This window comes from Bombus huntii, unplaced genomic scaffold, assembly GCF_024542735.1.
Source record: "Bombus huntii isolate Logan2020A unplaced genomic scaffold, iyBomHunt1.1 ctg00000130.1, whole genome shotgun sequence".
NCBI lineage: Eukaryota > Metazoa > Arthropoda > Insecta > Hymenoptera > Apidae > Bombus > Bombus huntii.
This window is the reverse complement of record NW_026099378.1, coordinates 141,214-147,213: the sequence shown is the minus strand read 5'-3', so window position 1 is coordinate 147,213 and position 6,000 is coordinate 141,214.

Below are 6,000 nucleotides of genomic sequence, written 5' to 3'. Positions count from 1 at the left end.
AATGAAAGCAGCCAAACAAACACGGATAATGCTGTTGCAGCTGATGGTAGCTATTCTGTATCATACCAACCACAAATTTTTTTAATTTTTGTAGATATTGTTAGACCTTTTTAATTTTCACTTTTTAAAACTCTTTTATTTTTGATTCGTTTTATTTGTTCTTTAATGTCCATGCGAATGTAGCAATTATTGTTGAGCGAGTTGTATTGTGTGTATTGTGTGCAGTGCATGTTATTGCGTGTGTAATGCACTTACTGCGTATTGTGTATATTGTGGTCGTAGTGTACATCATCATCTTTTCGTAGTCTATTGTACAATGTCATACTTTTGACACACTTGCCGATATGCACTTGCGTTACGTGAAAAATCTCCGAATAGAATAGGATACAAAGAACAAGTATATTACGTAGAATCAACCAAAATTTATTAGATGCAAGTACATTAAAATCTGTGAAGTCCGACTATTCAACAAGATGATTCAGACTTTGGGTATAGAACATCGCAGCGTGTTTAGCTAAAACATGGATTATGCTGCAGAAGAAGATACCAACAACCATATGGATAGCATTGAAGAAAGAAAAGCTACACCCGTACAGTTTTCGAAAAGTTCAAGAATTGAGTGCGGAAGATTTCCCGAGAAGAGGGAATTTTACAGATGGATGTCTCGCAAAATTTAGTGGAACTGTAATTTTCCTGCGAAAATATTATTTACGGGCAAGGGCTCATTCAGTAAATATGGAACGGTGGATATGCAGAATGAACATTTCTCGGCAAGTGAAAATCCAGACGTGTTAAGAATCAAATCCGCAAACGTAATTTCTAGCAAATACTCGAATAGGAATTTTAAATGATAGAATCGTTGGCCCAGTTATTTTATTTTCCAAACTTTTGGAAAAATTTATAACAAAGGAACATAATTTCCCGAGACAGTAACGCAGATGACAGCTATGGAAAGCTGTCTTCTTTTGTCGCTAACTGATTATACCAACCTGTCTTCTGCCTTTAAAACCGATAATTTGAAATCACTTTTCTTGTACTATCGTGATACCTGTCACGTCAACGTTAAAAATCTTATATGGTCGAAATTTATGCTTGTCTACAAGGTCATGAAACGGATGAAAAAATTTTACCAACATTGACCTTGTTAAGTTCCATGGCTCGTGCGACTGAAGCGGATTTTGCTGCACGAAGGGATAATTCAAAATACTGTTTCATAAAATTAGTTAACCAAACTTCTGCTAAGGAAAGCATCGAGGAAAACTGGAAACTCATGTTTTGTTTCTAATATAACAAACAGTTATATTACAGCGAAACAGTTTGACGCTGCGAAAACAAACCTGCCCTCAGGTGACCATTAACAATATAACAATTCCTAACAAGGATTCAGTCAGATACCTGGGCATGACTCTCGACAGGAGACTAACATGGAAACAACACAACATAGACCAATCGAAGCAACTCAAGGCTAAACTCAAAAAATTCTACTGGTTCGTTGGTCGACGTTCTAACCTAAGCACGCAGAACAAAATTACACTCTATCGGATTATACGGAATCCAACTATGGGGAACAGCAAGTAATTTCAACATTGAAATAGTTTAACGCTTCCAGTCGAAAACTCTAAGGTCCCTAATAGATGCATCCTGGTATGTTACCAACGAAGCAATACATCGCCACCTCAAGATACCCACAGTCAGAGAAGAAATAACAAAATGTGGTAATAGATATATCATAATAGTCAACAACCACTGCACCACGCCAGAGAAACTTACTCAAAATTCTCAATGCGAGAATTGATTGTAAAGTACTTGTAAATAAAAAGAAATTATCAAATAAGAAGGGACGTAAAGGTAGGAGACAGGTTGAAAGGCCCGTTGAGGTTAACGTCTCTACACAAACTTCCCCTCCAATGGTCTAGATTGGAAAAAGAAACGGGGACGTGAGAAACAAGTTTGAACAGCGTAACAAAAGGAAAACTGTGTCGCCGCTTGAGGACACGAAGGCCGATGGGATAAAAAGGGCGAAGAGAGGCGATCCTTCGTATGTGGAAGAGGGGCGAAGTTGACCCCAGGGATAGAGAAACCTACGACTCTGGAGGCGAATGGATTGTTCAAATAGGTAGAAAATAAAAAAGACGGGTGAGAGAGAGGAGGAACAACGAGGAAAGGAGGCCACCGGTTAACGAAGGCTGGAGGGAAAGGTTGCCTAGAATTCGAAATAGGCCCTCTTGGTGAAAGTCCGGGAGGGTAAGGAATGTCTCCAGACCTATAAGGAGCCTATGGTAACGAAGGAGGTGCTGTGCGAGAGCACGGGCATTAAACGGACGAGGATATTCTCGTGAAACTGGAAGCGGGGGCATCAAAGGGGGTGACGTTGCCCTCAAGATAAAGAAAGTAACAGCGGACAGAGTTTTGTTTCCCCCCTCCAGTTGTGCTCTCCTGAACCCTGGGTCCGAGCTCTCATCTCCTTTTTGATACCTTCCACGTGTTTAGCTGATGAATGCATTGAAACCGGAAGGACGAACGAGCGAGGCGCGTGGGACATCGCCTCGTAAGAATAACTAGGAACAACTCGTAACGTATTGTGATCCAGACCTTGTAATATCGTGCGTGAGATTGAGATTTTCATCTACGATAAGACTTTAATACGGAAAGAAGCGTCTGCTGATACGACAGGAATATTAAGCCGTAACAAATAAACTCTTATACATTTTTTCTTTTCTTGTTTAACCATAAAGCAGTAACATTGTACGTACATCACGTAATAAATCATTGAGACCTGCTTTTCCAAAATTGTAACATTGAATATAATTTATATTATATTCGATAACGAGATATTCTCACAAAACCGTCGGATGCCGGCATATTTATAATACTTCCGTTCTAAATTTACAAAGAATAATTTCATTGAAATTAACAGCTACATGGCAAATTCCAAACGATCCATCGATACATCGTGAATAGAGAATTATCTGTGAAACATCTTTGACCCAGACGTAACACGGCGAACAAGTATTACATACATTGTTCCTGAAAACGATAACTGTAAACCTACCTGTGATAACTGTAAACCTGTAAACCTAATGGTGATTTTGTCTGCTTACGAGTAGTCCATTTTCATTCTGGTACGTTCAGAGTCTAAAAAATTCCCAATTTCTATTCTATCAGATTTCGTTTGTTAATGGAGGAATTTTACAGTTTTTATTATATTTTTTACGATTAATTTTATAACTATAATTTTATCTGACATATTAATTCTTATTGCGTTAAACGAATAAACGTTATGAAATTAATTATACGGAGAAAATTTTATAGTAATATTACGTCGAATGAAACAGGTCCATTCGCGATTTTAAAACTTTATACCTATTAAAATCCATCATTCCCTGCACTCTCTGCATTTTGTTCGCCAAATAAACCAAATTATTCGTAAAATATAAAGTTTCACGTTATTTCGTAATCGACATTCAAACTTCTTGAAACTCAACCCTCTAAAACAGTTTTTTTTTTTTCATAAAACGAGCAAATATTGCCTCGGTTCATCGATTTAATTTTCAGTTGCACCTCCGTATTTTCCTTTCTGTCGAAAACGAGTGTATTACCAGCCGCGCGTCTACATTTCGACGACCAAGTTTTTCGAACGTACTGCAGAAGTCAAAGAAAAATGTCAAAGAAAAAGGAAAAGTAATACCGAGAAGTTTCTCACGTTCCTCTGGCTTTCGAGATCAAAAATGTCAATCGTGCGACCTGTATTCGATTTTATTGGAGATCGTGCACTCCATTAATTGTCCCTTTCGTCGAATCAGCAAAAGGAAATCTAACAAAGGATACGTTAATTACTGATTACAATTTTTTTCAGTTTTGTATCGAGAGAAAAGAGCACAATGCAGAGGACTGTATTTTATGGATGAGGTCAGGCCACGGGTGTATCGATACCAGGGATTGCAGCTGTCAAGTGATTAATTGTCGATGTATTAGTTACCGCTAGTACGTAACGGCGTCGATTAATTTCCGGTTCGACGCGCCTCTTCGATTGACGCCACACCGAAAAACAAGCTTTGGTATATTGATATTGGCGTCCCTTGAAACAGTAATTATCGAAGCTACGCAAATAATCGCCTGATCTTTGGAACATTTATTAAACGACCACGCTTCTGCGATTTTTCAACGGGAAATTTCAAGATACAAAGTTATTTTATGCCGATAGTAATTTTCGAATATTGTTCGAACGAGCGTAATTAAATATTTTATCTCGATTACGTTTTACTCGTTTTAAAAGGGCAATACAAAAATTAAATGCGAATCCTAACAATAGGAAGACTAAAAATTTGATAAGTGAAAAATCCTTGAATTTTAAAATATCCAAAATAATTATTTTGCTTCGTGTTATTGGATTAGTGAGTTCTTAATGAGGATTATTAACTTTCGAAACTCAAATATTTTCCTTTCCATTGTATGCAAACAATGAAAAGTATGAAGAAAGTTGCTTTTAATACACTTCTTTTCGTTCATTTCACCAGCAAAATTGAATAAGTCGAAAGATGTTTTTATTCTAGCAAAAAAATTTGCAAACGGAAGAGTAACTATTATAAATTGTATTGAATATTACTCTCGAATAATGTCCCAGAAATATCCCAATTTTTATTCGCTTCTTGTTCCTCGAAAACTCTTAAATTTACGATATCGTTCTTCGCTGTTGGAAATATAAACTCCGACAGTTCTAAAAATTGTTCTTTCTTCGAAAGTAGTACAATCAAACAGATGCAATAAAATTATATAGTTGAATTAAAAAACTAGCATGTTTCGTCTCGATCATATTATAAACTCCGTTAATCGACAAATCTTAACAGCGTGACAATTTCTGGAGAATCACCTTCTAAAGTGTCTCGTTTATCTCAGACAGCTCTGAAGAGAGAGATCTTTGAAAGATCGAAAAGAACCGCGCGATTTTCCGGATTTTGTCCCGAGTCAGAATAGGTTATGTTTGAATTCGAGGAAACGCTGTTGTTTTCGATAAATAATGTCCTTGGTAGCTTGCGTAATTTATTTAAATTGAGATTTCACTTCACACTTTCACAGTACAAAGTACAAAAATTAAGACGGTAATTATTTCTCTGTTACTTTATTTCGTCGAGCGCTAACGACGTTATAGGAATTAGCCAGTCAGCATAAATTAAGATTTCTTTAAATTCTCATCCTTTCGATAAAAATTATTAAAAAGTGAAAGTTAAATTTTAGTTTAAGTAGCGTCTGAATTAAAAAACGACAATATTTGCCAATATTAATATCTGAAAAATAAATCAGATGGAACAAAAAATTAGTGGTACTTTCATTCGAATTTTATTCGAATAATATTAAGCTAGAATTATCGATGGAATTTATTTGCACATCCATCTCGTTGGAATGATTTATTTACGCGATGTATCGTCCCGGTAGAATGTTAAGAATAAGCACTGTACTTTACAATAATTCACGCGTTACCGCGTGCTGCACGTTACGTGGAATCGCCTTTCGGGAACACAAAAGAAGTTTGACACGAGCTCTAAAGTGTAATCGCCTTTTGTGAACGAAAGAACGGCGCGGCGTCGACGTTGAAGCGGTAAATTATCAAAAAGAATAAAATAAGGTCAAAACGTAAAGTTTCCTGGGAAGAGCTGGGAAAAAACGACGAATTAAAAGAATTAAGGAGCAAAAAATATCTAAAGAGCCCTGGCTGATAGTACTTAACGATATATCTCCTTAGAAATATTAATTTAACGTCTTAGAAAATTACTCACAGTAATCAACAGCAATTTAACAAGAGACTATTAATTGTTTAACATTTAACACTTTTTGCAGGTTCTAAATGAAATAATTAATAGTTAACTTTTAGATAATTACATTTTATTACAGTATATGTACCATAGCTGAATGTTCTTACAACATCCATTAAAAACGAACAATCGTCTTCAATTGCATAGGAAATTGCATATACATGAATTGCATGATAAAACTTACAAATAA